Source organism: Lissotriton vulgaris, unplaced genomic scaffold, assembly GCF_964263255.1.
Source record: "Lissotriton vulgaris unplaced genomic scaffold, aLisVul1.2 SCAFFOLD_1267, whole genome shotgun sequence".
NCBI classification, from domain to species: Eukaryota; Metazoa; Chordata; class Amphibia; order Caudata; family Salamandridae; genus Lissotriton; species Lissotriton vulgaris.
In genome coordinates this window covers 125977-145337 of record NW_028252208.1, presented here as the reverse complement: position 1 = coordinate 145337, position 19361 = coordinate 125977, and the positions used below count along the sequence as shown (strand labels likewise).

The 19361-nt window shown below is 44.5% G+C and overlaps 1 long non-coding RNA gene across 1 annotated transcript in view; it reads right to left on the bottom strand.

The window, feature by feature from the left end:
- Window positions 1-19361, bottom strand: part of LOC147662636 (uncharacterized) — a 63822-nt gene that overhangs the window by 23449 nt on the left and 21012 nt on the right. Inside the window, exon 3 of the long non-coding RNA XR_015305516.1 lies at window positions 13647-13697. This is a non-coding gene — a long non-coding RNA (uncharacterized LOC147662636). The remainder of the gene's footprint in view (window positions 1-13646; window positions 13698-19361) is intronic.

Here is a 19361-nt window from a genome sequence, read left to right as displayed (position 1 = left end):
ACTGCAACACACAAAATGTTGTATATGCAATCAAATTCCCATGTGGCAAAATGTACATTGGGAAGACGGAGCGTAAAGTGAAAACACGGATTACAGAACACAAAAGTAGAATCCGGAATCAGAATCTCACTTCACCACTGGTACTTCGTTGGATGACAGAGAAACACACTATTTCGCAACTAAGATTTCTCATTATAGAACAGTTAAAGATTCAACAAGGAATTGACAATCACCAAAGATTGATGATACGAGAATTATTTTGGATTAAATATCTAAAAACTTTAGCACCTACGGGACTAAATGATAAATATGATTTATCTTGTTATCTGTAAGGACATAATCCAGTTTATATCAAGCTGACAAACGAGACTTAAGCTAAGCATACAATCATCCCATGTACATTGAAATCAAGAGTTTTTCACAAACTGAGAATAACAAGAGTAAACAAAATAAGCGTGATTCTCATGGGCTAACAAAATGTCCTTAGGTTCATAATTGAAAACTAAAATGTTTATTAACAAGAGAGTTTATTAGAAAGAATGAACATAAGTGATATGACATTGAAGGGACTGGTTGTTTGACAACATAAACAAAGTATTTAAAAATATTGTTTATGCATATCAACTGTATGAAATAGGTTTGTTGATTGTAAACATATGCCCCACAACACACAGACACAGGACATCACCTAGCAACCAATGGTTTCATTAAATACACAGAGGGATCAGATAGTTAGTTTATGCTAGCAATTGTCAGTTAGAACTTATAGGACTAGTAGGCAGAAATTAAGTTTTACACCCGAGGGGTGTCTATGGGATTTCAATAGACTACACAAAATTGTGGGTTGCTTAGCAACATGATCGCTCGTTATAGACTTTCGAAGCAAGTACCGTTCACATCAACACGGAGTCCGTGTAGGACCGATCAGGTGAATTAACATGAAGATCTTCGCTTTTTTAGCGTTCTATGAGAGCACAATATAGATGATGAGATATGCTATGGTTAACTTTAATTTTTACGCACAACTTATGCATGAAATGAGTTGTTTTCTAACAACTTCCTCCCAGATTAAGATGGCGCCCATACTAGAAGACATCTGGTAGGCGGTAGTCCATTTTTGATCTCTATGACCCCACCATCGGGCGGAGTACGCGAAGTTTAAATGAAGTACACCCATTTCCTGGGTGTAACAGCAATCACAGGGCTGCGGTTTTTCGTTACTGAGCAGATTTTCGACATAACAGGTACGGGAACCTTAGTATAAAGACATAATCCAACAGTTTGGGATAGAGCACGTAACATTTATTTAGTGATTTTTCGTTTTTTTCGACTTTTAGGAGAACAGGAATATAGAAGATAAGGTAGGGTTCTTGGATTTATGATTCTAAGCATCCTTTCTTCTTTTTTTAAGCGGTATGAGTAGAGTTCTTTGACAAGGTTTTTGACAGGTTTTGTTTATTGTTTCAGGCAACACAAAGAACATAAATCAGGTATGTTTACTTAAGCAGGATAGGCACACAGCCAGATACCAAGGTTTTGTATATAAGACGTGACTGGTTTTTGTTTACTTTTTTTGTAATTCATGCAGTGCATTTTGACAGAGGCAAGAACACAGGTATATCTACAGTGGTAGAAAACAGGTACGACATTGATTTAATTTAGTTCACACCCCCATGCAACACCTAAGAAGAGACACTTACAGAATGTATATTTCTTTTATTTTCAGAGTCGCCCCTGATGAAGGCACCACAGAGGTGCCGAAATGCATTGGGCTTTTTGTGAACATTTGTATGGATATATACATGTTACAAGTGAAAATGTAATAATGTTACTTTATGTATAATTGAGAAAGTGAACAATGTGTTGATATTATAAACAAAGAAAAAAAGATAAAACAAAGATGCAATAACGGAAACTAAAAATAAAAATAAGGTTGACAAACAAGAAAGAGGTTGTTAAGAGTGGATTGGTGTCAGTACAACGCGTTATTTTACGTCGCATTCCGTTACAACGCAGATTTTACAACGCAGGATCCATTACATCGGATGCCATTACAACGCATGGCATTACATAGCAGATGGTATTACAACGCATGGCATTACATCGTAAGTATAGGTAAGTATACCTTTTTTTAAAAATGTTATTAAGTTAATTTAATTAATTTTATTTAAACAATTTAATTAAAATACATTTTAAAATAGTCATTAATTTAATTTAATAAAATAATATCTATTTAATAAATGTAATTTTAATAAAAATTGTAATTAATTTGAATAAATTAAAATAATGAAATTAGTTTAATGTACAAATTTTTAAAATTGTAATTAAATTAAATTAATAATAATAATTTATTTAATTTAATTAATTTAATTTAAAAATGTAATTAATGTAAAATAATTAATTCAATTTATTAAATATATTTTAATTAATGTGATTTATTAAATATATTTTAATTAATTTAAAAATGGTCAATATAATGTAATTATCCCTAAACTCAAACCCTGCCCTAAAACCTAAAAACACCCCTGTACCACAAAAACCCAAACCCTGCCCTAAAACCTAAAAACACCCCTGTACCCCAAAAACCCAAACCCTGCCCTAAAACCTAAAAACACCCCTGTACCCCAAAACACAAACCCTGCCCTAAAACCTAAAAACACCCCTGACCCCAAAACCCAAACCCTACCCTAAAACCTAAAAACACCCCTGTACCCCTAAACCCAAACCCTGCCCTAAAACCTAAAAACACCCCTGTACCCCAAAACCCAAACCCTGCCCTAAAACCTAAAAACACCCCTGTACCCCAAACCCCAAACCCTGCCCTAAAACCTAAAAACACCCCTGTACCCCAAAAACCCAAACCCTGCCCTAAAACCTAGAAAACACCCCTGTACCCCAAAACCTAAACCCTGCCCTAAAACCTAAAAACACCCCTGTACCCCAAAAACCCAAACCCTGCCCTAAAACCTAAAAACACCCCTGTACCCCAAAACCCAAACCCTGCCCTAAAACCTAAAAACACCCCTGTACCCCAAAACCCAAACCCTGCCCTAAAACCTAAAAACACCCCTGTACCCCAAAAACCCAAACCCTACCCTAAAACCTAAAAACACCCCTGTACCCCAAAACCCAAACCCTGCCCTAAAACCTAAAAATACCCAAACACCCCAAAACATATACCTCAGTACCCCAAAACATTACTCCTATTCTCATACCTATTTAAAAAATTACTTAAATTAATATATTTAATTTATAATATTTAAAAACATAAATAAATATTTTTTTATAATTAATAATAATTAAATCAATTAAATAATATTAAATAAAATAAAAAAAATTATATACTTACCAATACTTACGATGTAATGGTATGCGTTGTAATAGCATCTGCTATGTAATGCCATGCGTTGTAATGGCATCCGATGTAATGGATCCAGCGTTGTAAAATCTGCGTTGTAACGGAATGCGATGTAAAAGTTGCGTTGTAAGTGATACACACCGTTAAGAGTATATCAAATAATTAAGGTGCGGAGCACCAGGTGAACAGTGCACGATTAGGTGGGTTAAATACCCAGCATAGCCAGATCACATTTAATGTTAACCATCCCCTGAGAAATGTACTGTTTTGAATTTACATATGGTGATCGGATCACGGACTGGCGACAGCCGGAGTCTAACAAAGCCAATAGAGAGTGTCCATTGACTTTTACACTTACTCTAAATGATCCTCCCATCTCTGCCGAGAACAGAACGGCCTTGGGGAGGTAGCCGACCTCCATAGGTTCTTCCTCGCTTTTTTTTCTCGGACACATCCTTGCAATGTGTCCCCACTGCCCACAATCAAAGCATTGTGGACCTGAATTGATGCTGTTCTCGGTTCTCCAGGTGCGGGGTCGTGTGATTTCTCTGCCCCGGGAAACATTTTTTTCAGGTCGCACAACTATTTTTCTCTCTCTGTCCTGCTCAAATGGGAAGCTTTTTGGTTGTGCGCGAGCAAAGGAGGAGGCCATTTCGACCGCTTGGGCGGTTGTTAAACTATGATGCTGACGCAGCCATTTTTGGGTGGCATATGGGAGAGCCTCAAGAAACTGCTCCAAATAAATGCGGTCAGGTATTTCCTCCTTACTGCTCGTAGTGGGGGTAAGCCATTTGTCCGCGGCCATTTTAAGTCTTACAAATAATGTTTTGGGGTTTTCCCCAACGGAGCCCTTTTCCTTCCGAAATCTTAGGCGATAGGCCTCAGGATCTAATCCTAAATGGTCAAGTATTATTCTTTTTATCTCCGTGTATGGAGTGTTTCCATTAGGATTTGCCACTTGGTAAGCGGCCTGGGCTTCTCCTCCTAATAGCGGTGCCAAAAAAAACGGCCATTTGGCTACAGGCCATCCACAAGCCCTGGCGGCCCTTTCGAAATTTAATAGAAATGCGTCAGGATCTTCTCCTGTACGGTATTTTTGTAGGGAGACTGCTGGTGTTCCATGTGATATGGTTCTCTCAGTTGTTCCTCCCCTTAGAACGGGGTCGACCCATGGTTGTTCATTTTTTTCTTCAAATGCTTTGTTTATTACTACTCTATCCGCTTGTGCAGATACTAAGTGCTGTTCCAGTACCCACTCGATCCTTTCCTGTCCTTTTACTAGCTGCTCCACAACAGTTTCCATCTTCACTCCACAGATGGTGCTCATGCCTGCATTCTCCACCACTGTTACGGGTGCGGGAGGAATAGGCAACACGCTGATCTTAGTCTTAGTGTTTTTATTTTGATATACAAATAGTCTGAGCTTTTCTTCTTAGTTGGTATCTTTCCTCTCGGGGAACGACTTCTCGCGGTCTTCCTAATCCCAGATTCCGCCGACGATGCTCTATGCTCCATGTCCAGTCTTCTCCGCGGAATAGGATCTTCGGTTTCCGTCTTGCCGCTTGTTGGAAAACAGGGAAAAAGATAACGGGTATAAGTGGTCTGTTTGCTCTGTCTAATTGCTGAAAGGGTAAGGGAGTGAGGACCAAACTACCGGTGACACACAAGTAAGCTATTGCCGGCGTGAGGGGTTTAGTGCTCAGGGAAGGGGGTACCAGGAAGAGGGGGGGATATCCCAGGTCTAATCGGTACCAACTGCTTTACGTTTGACCCAGCCCCTGAGTTTATCCCGTACCTGGCTGAGCCATACACCTCCCGCGGGTGTATGGCTGGGCGGCTCGTGGGGTCGGTGGCCTCCTGGCTTCTCGTCCTCCGCGTCCTCTTCAACGACTCTTTGTCTTCTCTCTTCATACGCTGCCGAACTCCGCTCTGCTCCGTCTCTCGCTCCGTCTCCGCTCCGCTCCTCCGTCTGTTCCCTCCGGGTGAATAAACACCCACCTGATTCGTTGTCCCTGGAATAAGACGTCTCCGTGTCCTGTTGTGACTCCTCCCACTCGTATTCCCAGTCAGCATTAAAGGGTCAGTGTTCCGATTGATTGTCTACCTGCGTGTCGACGTTCTCTAGAGACTACAATGAGTGAGAGGTAGTGGTGGCCAATTGTTCATTTGCATTTTGTCTATATTCCTGTGCTTGTGACGACCCCAGGTTGTTACACATGGTTAGAAAGACAAGACAAAGGACGGAACTGGATCCTTGAGGACACTGACAACAAAGGGACAGAAATACCGGGAGAGACTTCCTGAAAGACCTGACCCTGCCAATGCTAACGAATGAGGACCGAGATGCACTAGACCAAGACCTGACAGTAGACTAAATAAATAAGACAATAGGAACAAATAGGGCAAGCGACGGGGTCCAATGAGCTCCCCATAGAATTATATAAAAGCATGATGGATAAAATCAGAGAGTGCCTCCAGAGGAGGTTTCAGACTGCTTGAAAATAAGGGTGTCTCCCAGAGTACCAAATAACATCTGAGGTGGTGGTCATCGCAAAAATGGACGAACCGGCAACTGAGTGTGGGTCTTATAGACCTACCTCCCTGCTTAATTTTGAGACTAAGGTCCTTGCGTATGCCCAGGTGATCTGCCTGCGGACAGTAATTGCAACAGTGGATCATCCTGATCAATCGGGCTTTATGCCACACCAGGGAACGCGCTTATATCTCTGACACCTTAATGGAGTACCACATGCAATAGGGCCCGGAGGCCGGTCAAAGGAAACCAAAAGCTGTCATCGTAAGTTTTGATTCTTGAGGATGTAGCAACACCTTTTGTCCTCTTCACCAAAGCCCAGGACGGATGGTTGCAAGGGTGCCTTTTGGTGTCAGAAAAGGCATACCAAAGCACGTCAGGGTTGAGGGGGGTCTCCTTGCAGAGGCTGAAGGTAACGTTGAGGAGTCCAGACGAGGTCCGCTCATGGTGGAATCTCGCTCTAGACTGACTGGGAGCGATCCTCTAGAAAGGAGCTAATCTAACTAAGGGCTGAGCTCTGATTGCCAGCCTCCTTGACATGGTCCAATAAGATCCCATGATCGACCCTGTCAAAGGCGGGCGAGAGATCCAACAGCACCAGGGCCTGAGGAGTACCCGCCAGCCCTCTCTCGCAGTATTACGGTCTCCATTGAGTGGGCAGGCCAAAAACCAGCTTAGTGTGAGTCGAGATAGTTGGATTGGACTGTTCAATAAAATTGGACAGGCACTTCACCACATGAGCCTCCAGTACCTTTGCCAGGTCAGCAAAGAGATTGGGCGGTAATTGAACAGGATCTGGGGTTTGCCCCTGATTTCTTCAGAAGGGGAACCACAATTGCATCTTTAAAGGCCTAAGGGACACAGCCCTAGAATAGGGACTCATTCAGAAGAGAGAGGTCTGGACCCGGGAGACGGTGAAGGCTTCTTTTAGGATGTGTGGTGGGCAGCAGTCCGTAGGGGATACAGATTTTACTTTAGACAAAAGGTCCTGGAACACCTGTGTACAGTAGTTCTCTGCAATCTTCTCTGCTGTGCACATCGGTAGTGCCCGGCTCTTCTTAGGTCATCAGGAACTGAAGTTCAGAAACTGGGGATGCCACTTGAAAACTAGATTTAAGGGCATTACAAGGGAGTGACAGGTAGTGTCCAATGGGCCCTTTGCATGGGGTGTCTATGCCCTCTAACATGCCCACCTTCTGTGAGAGGAGGACACAGTTGTAGCCCTAACTGGAAAAGTCCCATCATCTTCAAGATGGTGGGCACTGAAAAGTGAACTTGACCTAGCCTCCAGCACCCGAGGGCTAGAGTTGGCAGAGGGGGGTACATCTCCTCTTCTACCAAAGGTTTCCCACCTGTCCTGCCGCCAAAAAGGGTGTGAGGACAGGATGGAGGCCAGCTCCTTCGAACAGGAGAGGCTGGGGTTGCATTACAAAGGAGACAAGACCTTTGAAGCTCCCCACCACGGATGGCTCTTCCTGTCCAGGGGAGACATGAACACCTCCACACAGGAAATGCATTGTTCTCAGCCTCAGAGTGGGCAGGCACTCTCCCTTGAGGTCCAAACACACTCTGGTGGTAGCAGGCTGGCTCGGGCCAGTCAATGACCACACTAAAGATTGATTGGTTTCAGGGGACCCCGCTAAGGGGCCCTCTGTTTTGCAATTTTTAATAAAAATTTACACTGGAATTGGTGCAAGTTTATTATGTTGCGATGCTTGGTGCCAAACATCACATATTTCAGTGAAGCCATCATGGAGCTGCGAACTCATAATGACGAGTGTCCAGCCTATGTACTTGCTATGGGGAGAGGATGTGGTGCAGCAGCCAGAGCTGCCGACTTGGGCACCCTTCAATGACGAGGCAACCTTCGACGAGGCATCTGTCGACGAAGCAGGTAGAGCCTTGAGAGCCATCGACCGTCTCGTCGGTGAGGAGGCATCCAACGATGACCGACCGGAGACAGTCCTCTTTCTCATCGACGGCGAAGTGAGGGAGGTGGCAGACAAGCATGACAAACATTGACGGAGAAGACGCAAATTAAATAATCATTGTAGGTTTAAGAGAAGAAAAGGTGCAAGTCGTCATTGTAGCAGTGGCGACGGAAGTCTTCGTCGACGAGGAACCCATTTTTTAGGCAAATTTGACTCAGGAAGAGACTTAGACACCTGAGACTTAGAGGCAGTTCTCGGAGGCGTAGAGGGCATAGCTAGTCCCTTAGAAGGAGCAGGAGCCCTTTTTGAGGAAGAAGTCAGGCCTTCATGAGTAGAGGTGTGCTCTTTCTTGAGCACCTTAGCCATAGCAGATACCATCTCCGCCTCACAAGCCCTCTTCTTAGAGATGACAGTCTTGAGAGAGGAATCCCTCTCAAAATCTGATAAGGGATTATCCTTGGTCTTGAGTTTCTGTAACCACAGAAGTAGACTTCCCTCTCTGTCTCTTAAAGTCTTTTGAGGAAAAGTCCAGCAGATTTTACAATCTCTCACCTGATGTTCAGGGTGGAGGAAGTAGATACATTTTTTGTGGGGTACTTTGGAATGAAGCCAGAGTTTCACACAAGACTCACAGTGTCTGATGAGTGACCTCTTTCTAGTAGACAAAGCAGTGAAGATGGGTTTCTGAAGAGAAAAGGTAGAGGGACTGAGCAGCGCTCAGGGAGACTCCCTACACACGATGTGCGGTAGAAGATCTGAGAGCCTGAGCCTCTGAGGAGAAGGTTCCAGAGGGCGCTGTCGCCTGATTGGCTGGAGTTTGTACCATATCTAATGATTTGGACAAGTTATTAAAGTGACACGTTTTTTTCCTATTAACGTCCATGTTACAATACTTCCTATTGCTCTTTTAGCTATGCTTTCGCTATGCTATTGTTATATTGCTATTCTATGTACCGTGGGAATCCCACTTCAACGACGGGGAATGATTCAAGCATGTGAATCTATAAAAGATACCCCATTACTGGAGAACAGTAGATTTCTCACAACTGAAGCTCTTACCCAAGTTGCTTTAGCCTTAGTCATCTCTCACATTGACTACACTAACTCTTTACTTTGGCATTCCGGCATATCAATCTAAAAGACTGCAACTAGTGCCAAGCCAGGCTGCTAGATTAATCTATCGCCAGCCAAGAATGCAGTATGTCACCCCTCTTATGAAAAAGTTACATTGGCTTCTGGTAGTCGAACTCAGTTCATTCAAGTTGGGATGCCTCCTCTTTAAAGCGCTCCATGGCAACTGCCCAGTGTCTGTATCTACTCGGGTACAAAGACATATCCACATTCAGGATCTTAGGTCTTCCCATTTGAATCCCCTAGCTACTCTGTCCTTTAAATGCTAGAAATTGGGGGGGCTAAGATTTACGGTCCTGGCCCCTCAATTTTGGAATTCTCTCCCTCAGGACATTAGATAGATGATATCATATCCTCAATTTTGGAAACTCTTAAAGACCTGGCTCTTTCGCCAGGCTTATGAATGAAATCACTTAGCGGCAGGACTCCCTTGTCCGCAGCGCCATGAAATCTTGTGGTGTGCGCGCGCTTTATAAGTATTTTTAACATAACATTAAACATTGTCTAAATGGGACAACCTGGAAAGTCCATCTGCATTGGCAGTCCCAGGTCTCTGTTTCACTTCAAAGTCTATTCCCTGTAGGGTGATGGAATACTTTAGCCATTTGGAATTTTCACCTTTCATTTGTATTAACCATCGGAGAGGCCTGTGGTCGGTTTGAACTAGGAAGTGAGAGCCAAAGAGGTTTGACCTAAACTTCTCAAGGGACTAAACCACAGCAAAGGCGTCCATCTAAATGGCACTTCAACGCTGTTCCCTGGGGATTAGCCTTCTACTGATGAAAGCCAGTGGCTGATCTTGACCTTGGTCATGTCTTTGGGATAGCACTGCTCCTATACCATGTTCAGAGGCATCAGTCTGCACAATGAATTGCTTGGCATAATCTGCAGCTTTCAGAACAGCTGCAGAGCACATTGCTTCCTTCCGAGTGTCAAAAGCCTTTAGACAGCTCACAGTCCAGTTCACTATTTGTGGCATTCTTTTGGAAGTCAGTCTGTGAGGGGTTCCACAATGGTGCAATAATCCCTCACAAACCTCCTATAGTACCAGGGAAGCCAAGAAAGGCCCTCACTTGAGTCTGGGTAGTTGGAGCCACCCAGTCTAGAATGGTCTAGATCTTGGGTTGTAAGGGTTGAACCTGGCCTCCACTCACAAGGTGACCCAAGTATGCAACCTTTCCCGGCCCTATCTGGCACTTGAATGCCTTGATAACGAGGCCTGCACTTCTCAGAGCCCCCAGTACTTTCCTAAGGTGGATCAGGTGATCCTGCCAGGTGGAGCTAAAGACAGCAATATTGTGTTGAAAGGCTACACTCAAGGATTCCAATCCAGCAAGGGCTTAGTTCACCAACCTTTGAAAAGTGGCAGGTGCATTTTTCAAACCAAAGGGCATTACAGTGAACTGATAAGACCCATCTGGGATTGAAAATGCAGATATTTCTTTTGTTCCTGGAGTCAGATCAAACATACTCCGATACTTGGCTGCTCCCAACTTGTCAATAAGTTCATCTGCCCATGGAGTTTGGTATTCATCGCTTTTGATCACAGCATTCACGCCCCAAATGTCCACACAAACCTAATTTATTTCTTACCATCCTAGTTATGAGGCTTGGGGATTAAGACAACCGGGCAGGTCTAGGGGCTCTCAGAAGGCTTTAGAACTCCCAATTCCAGCATCATGCTCACTTCAGCTGTGATGCTCTCTTTCACATGTTCAGTCTGCCTGTATGTTTTATTCTCGACAGGTAGGCATCCATCAGCATCTACATCCTGGATACACCAGCGAGTCTGGCGAGAGGTCAAAAAGAAGAGCTCAGCAAACTGATTTAGGACTTGTCTGCAATCAGTCTCCTGATGGGCAAGTAGGTTGTCTGACAAGACCACACCTTCCACTGACCCATCTTTTGGATTGTTGGACAGGTCAGGGCCAGGTTCACTCTTTGCTTCCCGATCCTCATCCGTAACCATGAGCATGGTCACATCTGCCATGTCATAGTAGGGTGTAAGGCGGTTGATATCTTATGATTCCTTTCAGAACCAGGGTCTACCAGGTAGGTGACCCGCCTTTTCTTTCTAGGATAGGGTAGGGTCCACTCCACTTTCCTTGCAGAGCCCTAGGAGCCACAGGCCCCAAAACCCATACCATCTGCCCTGGCTGGAACTCAACCATAGCAGCCTTTTGGCATCACCAGAGCTTCTGCAGCTCTAGGCTGGCCGCAACGTTTTTGCTTACTATTTTAACGTACTCATACATCCTGGAGCAAAAGTCAAGCACATAGTCCACTATATCTGCTAAGGTTCAACAAGAGGTTTCTCCAATCTCAGACACAACTAAGCACACCTGGCCGTGCTATCCGACAGCTCCGCCGCATACTCAAACCCTTGAGATACTGCTAACCTATGGTGCGTGTAGACACCTAATTATGCATCTTTACAGAACAATGCGATCAGATACAGTAGGCACTACACACAGGCCCGAGAGGCCTGGAATTTAGACTTTGACATTACATTGGAAGATCAAGCCTGGCAGCGGGCCTGTGAACTAATACACATGATTTCTAGTAATGACCATTTTCAACTGATACATTATAATTTTCTGCAAAGAACCTACTTAACGCCACAAGACCTTTATCGAATGGTCGTGTCTTGCCCAGATATATGCTTGCGCTGCAACACTGTGGGGGCTGATTCCTTACATTAACCATGATCCTGCGATGCAATACACTCCTTCTGGCAACAAGCTGTCGAAGAAATGGTGCATGCCACACAACTAAGTATTCAGCTGACACCCAAATGCTGTTTATTAGGCCTGTTTAGATGTCAGAAGGGCGCAAGATAACCTATACATTTGGTCAGTCGCCTATGGTACTGGCATGACGTAGAATTGCAATCACATGGCTGCCCCAGCATGCCCCGATTGTGCTCTGGCATAGAGATGGGCCTCTTCTTCTACGGCAGACGCTTCTATCTCGTCTTGCTCAGATTCTTCCCCAAAGATATCCAGAGTGTGTTGAATGCTTTGATGCTGCCTCTCTCGTCGTCGAGCCTGATGATCGGGTAGATTCCTCTTGGACCGAAATGACTTACAAGCGTCGTAGTCTTCCTCCTTGTGCTGCGGAGAGAGGCACAAGTTACAAACTTGATGTAGGTCGGTGCGAGGGTACTTGGAGTGCCACCCAGGACAGAAATGGAATGGAGTCCGTTCCATTTGCAGATGGCTGGCCCTACGCAGCAAAGCCCGACGGTTGCCCACAAGGTTTTCTATCAAAAATGGAGAGTTAGTCAATCGATTTGAAACGCGGAAAACACGGAAACGCGTACTGAAACAATACCGTTGAGGGTAAGGTGGACTGCGCACTGAGGGGAACCCGAAGAGCAGTTTCGGAGCGCAGAAATATGCATCCCAACCAGTTTGGCATAAAAAAACAATCTAACAATGGAGTCGATGCCCATGTGCACTATCACCGAAAGGAGGAGTCACCTTACCTCGTGACTGGAAAGACTTCTTCAAAAAAAACAACTTGCAAACATCCGGACCCAACACAAGATGGCAGGAGTGTTCAAAGCATGTGCATCTACAGCACACATGCCCCGAACAGAGGATTAATGGCCCCCAAATCCCAGCCGTGGTATCTTGTCATGTTGTGGCTGAGTGTGCCATGTGATGTGGTAGGCTGTAGTGCTTGGTATGATTTGGTCATTTTTGACAAGGTGGAGTGCTGAATGGTTAGGCAAATTTTTCTTTTCCTTTGTTTTTGGGATCGTGTGATATAGTGCGGTACCTACCGTATGATGTAAGTAAATAAATTACATTGCTATTTTACGGTAAGGATGTGGGCTGAGTGTATTTAGGGCCGAAGCCTTGCTGATTAAATGTAGAATAACAGGTCTGGGAGGTCACTACTGACTAGAGCAGGTTAGCAGCTGCACAGGCCTTGGGCATTGATCCTATTGAGGATAATATGTGACGGGCACTGGTGACTGGAATGGCTAGCAACAACGCTGGCCTCTGGTATTCATTACAAGCAGGGTAACAATGCATGTCAATATGGACTGGAACTGGTTGGCAGTAGAGTTGACCTCTGGTTTTGAATATTTGCAGGATTTAAGGTACAGGGGTCACTACTGACTGGAGTTACTTAACAGGATAATAGGTCTCAGGGAGCCAATACTGACTGAAGCTGGTTAGTATGATCACTAGTTCCAAGGTGCTACTAAAGACTCAAGTTGGCTAGAATGATAACAGGTCCCAGGGACCAGTACTAACAGGAGCTGACTAGAAGAATAACAGATTGACGTAGCCCATCATTGGCCGTGTGGTGTGCTGGGCGATGTCTGGCATCTTATTATCGTTGGCGGGAGGATGAAGCTCTGATAGGAGCTACTACAAGAAGAGCAGAGAAACAGAACCACTGATCGCCACAGAGTGACAACTGCCCAGAAGCTGAAGAAAGAACTCTGGAACAGCAAAACTCCTACACCCTGGAGATTCTCCAGGGTAAGCAAATGATGGTAATGTAATGCAAACTGCAGCATTAAGGTCACACACTACAACATCATTCCCTTTAAACCAAAGGTAACAGCCTACAATAAAAAACGAACCAAAAAGCAACAAAGCTAGAAAAGGCATTTCCAAATGCTGCAAAAGAGAAACAGTTAATACAAATGAAAAAGATTAAACTTTGTTGGTACCTTAGTAATGTGCTTACTTCTGGGCTTCACTCCATCTGCAGCAATAACGCTCTGAAAGGAGAAATTACTGCTGTGAGTCTCAGAGTCTTCAGTGTTACTGGTCTCAGTCACGAAGACTAGTGTCGGAAGATAACTTTCTCTTATTTGGTTTTATAGTTCCACCAGTCACGCCATCGCTTTTAGCAGACCCGCTACTATCAGCAGCATCATAACTTCAGGCAGACCAGCAATGCGGATCTCACCACTCACACTGGGTGAATATTCAACAAGTACGGTGTCGGTTTACCAAGTAGAACAAAAGAATCGGGTCTCACAACCATACTCAGAGGCACAGCTAGCTCTGCCGCCACTTGAGCATACACAAACACCTCAGCACTTAAGCACCAGTCCCAGGGGAGACCATCTGTGAAGTCCTTGTTAACTTGCACCACTCCTGGGTCAGCGCAAGCAGCATCATGGCTAGCGTCCAGCACCGCTACCACAAACATTCATGAACATCCAAATCCTCGTCACACAAACTACCCAAACATGGCTTTCTAGGTAAGCAGCCAGCCCTGTAGTTTCTGTCTCTGTGCACTAATTTGATGTCAAAGTTGTAATTTTAAAAACAACCTTAGCAACCTTACAGGGGCCTTACTGACACCATTAAGCTTTCAAACCAAAGGGCTGTGGTCTGTGAACTTTGAATGCCCCCAGACCTCTTCTGGACAATAAGAACTGGTGAAACCATTCAGAGGAATTGGTGACATCATAAATCATGTAAAAGGGCAGTAAGCTCACTCCGTACCCTCAGAAAAACAGAGCGCACTCTATGAATGAGAGGTACCGCCTGAGCTTTAAGTTTGATACAATGCTCAACCCATTCACTGGACCCACTCGGTTAACAACAGGAGAATGTAGTAAAGTATTCTTAATGTCATTGGCATTCGATACCGGCATGTCACTCAACACCGCTGGATTATCAGGCACCGGCCTCATAGCGAAACCAACTTAGTCTGATTCTGCCATCCTATCCCTTACCTTCCATTGATAGATACACACTTTTTTGAGTGGATCTTTTTACCCAATCATTCCAGCAGACTAACAAAGTAATCCAGTATATATCGATATCCTGCTCACCTAAGGCTTTGGGATTTATACTGGAGCTGGTCGGCTGTTTCTCACGGCTCTAGTTTTATCAAAGGCTACATCACGCAAAATCTTGATGGGTAGTCCTGATTCCGCCCTTTCATTTAACAACACCGTACCAGCATGCACCATACACAAGGGACACATTACCTGTCGCAGGAAGGTGGAACGAACTATGGAATCAATTGCTAAAGCTAAGTTATTCCCTCTGGAGACATTCTTCCTCATGAACATCAATTGTGCCGACTTTTACAGTAGTGCATACACTCATACTGCTTGAAAATGCCCCAACACTGCAACATTGTCCTTGATCCGGGCATTTCCCATTACTTCCCACGTGTGCCTTAAACCCACACCTGTAACAACTGCCATGATGAGCTTTCTCAGCTCAATTCCCATTTCTCTGGAGTTCACAGAACAACCCAGAGCAGTCCCAAGAATGCGACTCACTGGTGATGCGCCCTCCTCAGAGGTCAGTGTCTTAGATGAAAGCGTGGAGCGCTCTATGCTTTTAGGACTATTCACTTCTCGGGGAGAGTTGGGTTCCTGCAGCTCAGTAATCTCTCCAGCAACTTCTTAGAGAATCAGTTAAACACAGACTCGTCTCTGCTACATCCATCCACTCTGTTCTCAGATTTGCTAGGGGTTCTCAAAATGCAAAGAGCTGCAATATATTCCTCACACTTTCCTGACTACCTTGTTTTAAAAAGTTGTGACATTCAAGCGTGATGCTTGGTTCATCTCCATACTGAATTATTTAGAGGTTCTGTTCCCGCACGATACTCGTCCCATATTCCAAGTGCTTCAACCCTGGTAGGTTATCAACTGCTTATTTTCAGATCATTTCTAAAAACTCTCTGCTACTTTCTGCAAGAAATGGAATTATTATTTGTGGTGAAAGAGGAAAAAACACAACCCCTGTCAGAGTGAATTTTCAACGCCATTAAAAGTAATCTGGAGTCAACCCCCTGGTACCTAAGGCACGGAACAGGCAGGCTTAACTTAGGGTACTATGTAAAATATGTATGCAGAAACCAAAACAGTAAAAGTCAAAATGCAAAAAAATAAAAAAGCGAAATAGAAAAATAAAGTGAAATGTAATGAACAAAATAACACTAAAATGACAAAACCCAATAAGCGGAATCTGAGATATGAACTGTAACGCTTTAAGTAGAGATAGTGCCAAGAATCACAAGGTGCGAATGATACTCCATTGTTGCGGAAGACCTAGGCGTAAATTGATGGTGACCACGATGGAAGTCAGGTCGGATACACCAACCAGGTTTGTGCTGGTCAAAGATTTTACCTTTTGACTTTAGTCTTCTTCCATAATAGGAGTGCACTTCTATAGCCTCCCAGGACCTCAGGGGAAGCACTTAGAGCCTCATATGGGCTCAGTCAAGGACCAACAGCCAGGACCAGTCCAGTCCATGCAACTGGTCAGCTGGACAGTTGCAGCAAAGGCCTTTTTAGTGTACTGTATCCTTGTAGGTTGAACAGGAGGTCAGCCGTATTACCCTACAAGTCTACTTCTTTGTCCAGAGTAAAGGACGGAGCAGATCCAGTCCTTCAGGGCTTTTTTCAGATCACAGACAGGAGGTCCTGTCCTCTTCTGCTCTTCCTCAGGTCTAGGAGTGTTCTGAAGTGGGTGCCTGCAGATGCCTCATTTATGCCGGCACAGGCTATTAAGTGGGACTGACTCCTAGGTATGCCCAAACCAATGGAGTAAAGGTTACCCGGCAATCAAACCCACTTTAAGCATTTCTAAGATGACAAACTTCTTCAACCACACAACATTTGGTCTTTGAGAGATGAGGGTGTCCATGGGGCATATACTATGGCAGTGCTAGTGCCCTTCCACATCCAGCAAGGTAGGTGTCATGCTTCAAAACATGAGCCTGCTCCTCGTTGGGCCGGCGCTGCAATGCCCAACGGGCACCCTTACAGGGGCTCTTTATCGAAGATCTTTTGTTCCTTGCCGTATGGGTGTAGTGGGTGTGAGGGGCCTTAGTCAAGTGTAGATGTGTGTGGTGTGGTTTAAAATAGGTTAGGGATTTCTCATGAAGACTTTATTCTGTCGGGTACCCTACCTAAATAAAATACTAAGGGAGCAGTAGTGTGTTTTGTTATCTATGCGACAAAATACCTATTCTACTCCTAGATGGTCGACATGTTTCTCGCCTTAGAAATGTCAATAATTGATCAGTGGTGATTCTTCAGGACCGTGAGTCAAACAAATTGTGAAAAACAACCTATCTACATACAAGTGTGGTAAGGGTGCAATGCTACCTACCACTGGTATTCGCCTAGGGAATGGCCTCCTAGGGAACAGAGATCACCTGTAATAAAAACAAACAGTGAAAAGGCACAGCAGTCCTGAGTTTTTATACTACAGGTCATGAGACGTTTTGCGCATTATATTCATTAGAAAGTTGAAAAGCACTGTTTATCAGAGGGGTAACCCATTGATCAGCGACCACCTGATATTCACAAGGCTGATGCGCCAGTGTGTGCAAGACTCACCGAAATTAGTGTGAAGTCTGGCCTCATCTGATGCAACGGATAAAAGACACCCAAACAGTGGTGTCACTATGAAAATAGGAAAATCGAAATTCATTGAGTCAACGAGATAGGCAGGCACGAATGTGTAAAGTCTGCAACGGTTGAAGCACACATGCGCTGGGAGGAGGCACTGTCTCGCACACAAAGGTTCAAAAAGTGTCATGAAAAGTTGGTTTATAAACAAGGGGGACTGTTGTGTTTTCAACCTCGTGGCAGCCCACTCGTATCGTATCCCAAACAAAGAACCGTGGGGAGTGGGCAGTGTCAATGTTTCCTGTGGCTAAATATGTGTGCAGTCTCGAGGCAGTCAAAAAACAACTCCCTGCTGCCCGTACGGACTTGTGTGAACAGTAGGGCGGGGACCACAGTATCAGCGGATACACTAGGGAAGAACAAAACAAGACACACCCCGTTACCATACTCGTAAACCGTTTGTAGCTTTTGCGGGCAAACAAGGAGTCACTATTCCATGCTGTACGAGCGCTACAAAAAAAAAGACGACACAAACACCTACAGTGGTGCTTACCTGTTCCCAACGCAGAACCAGTCTCTCGACCTACCCATACCGCTGCTCTTCAGGAAGGTGTAGTCTGCTCCGGACGCGGAGTATAAGTACTTTTCATGCATGTTGGAATGACTGTGGTGGAGGAGTGGCCTCGTTACTCAACAGCGAAGAAGGCTGAGAGGCATGCGTTAAATGCTTAAAACAAGGCGGCCTTCTTGGAGTGTAGTACATAACCCAGCTAAGAGGTAGTTGGCCCTAGAAAACTACGTACGCTGAGTGTGTATTGCCCTGTGGGTTGTTTAAGTGTATATACAATTCAATGTAATATAAGGGTATATAATAAGTCCTAGTTAAGGTGAAATCAGTGATAAATATGTTGGCACAGTAATGGTATAGCGTATGCCAGCCTCCCTTATATTAGACTGTGCCGGGGTGAACAGCCACCTAGGTCCATGCGAAGTTGAAAGAGAGTACGTGGGTCGATGTGAAGTTAAAAAGCACCCGGTAGAATGTCTTGGACGTTTAATTAGTTATTCTTTTAAGTGGTGTTAGGGTAGAGGTTCCTATGGGCCAAAACAGTACAACAGGTAGGCACAATGTGTCCGTCAGAGTACCCTATATTTGGCTATAAGAGGGTAGAGCGAAGAAAGTGTTTAAGGCCAGCTTGATATTACTGTTGTGTTGGGTGACAGAAACGTATGTTACTTCGTGGTTGTACCAGGAGGAATAAGTGCTGGGTGATGGAGGCGTTTGTAATCATGCTAGTTGTCTCATTGTCCTTAGTAGGCCAGAAAAAAAACAATTAGAGATAATGAAGGAGATATGTTCTGCAGGTGCTTCAGGTGTTCAGCGAAACCCAGGGGATATCATCGTTGACTGCATCTAGGGCATGACCGCTGGACTTGGAAAAAGCCCAATAACTATTCCCTCCTTTTAACCCTTTCGATGCTCATGACGAGCTCAGCTCGTCATGAGGCACAGTTGAGCTGTGCTGATGGCGAGCTGAGCTCGTCATGAACAATGAGGATTCATAAAATGTCAGCACAGGAGGGGAAAATGCACAGCAGCCATGGTGTTAATAACATGGCAAATATGAATTGCCATTCAATACTATCGAATGCCATTTGGGCATCCAATGAAAGGAGTACCTCCTCCTCATCTTGTGTCTTTTTGGTCCAGTATGGCCTTCGAAGTTTGAGCCGTGTGTCCCTATGACGCATAAACCCTGACTGATCCAGATGGACCACTGTGCTAGTATCTTCACCAGCACCTATGCCTCTGTGTTTAGCAAGGATATCAACCTATACGACCCACACTCGACCAGCGATTTACCTTTTTGGGGGATCACCACTATCGTGGCTGTGCGTTGGTCCAGGGGGAGTTCCCCTTTTTCTCTTAACTCACATTTAAAAGATGGGGAGCAACCTTACTTGCTAGACTCTTGTACAGTTCAAGTTTTTCAGCTTCTCTATTTTGTTCTTTTCTATGACTGCCTATTTGTGCCTGGGTGTATCCTCTGA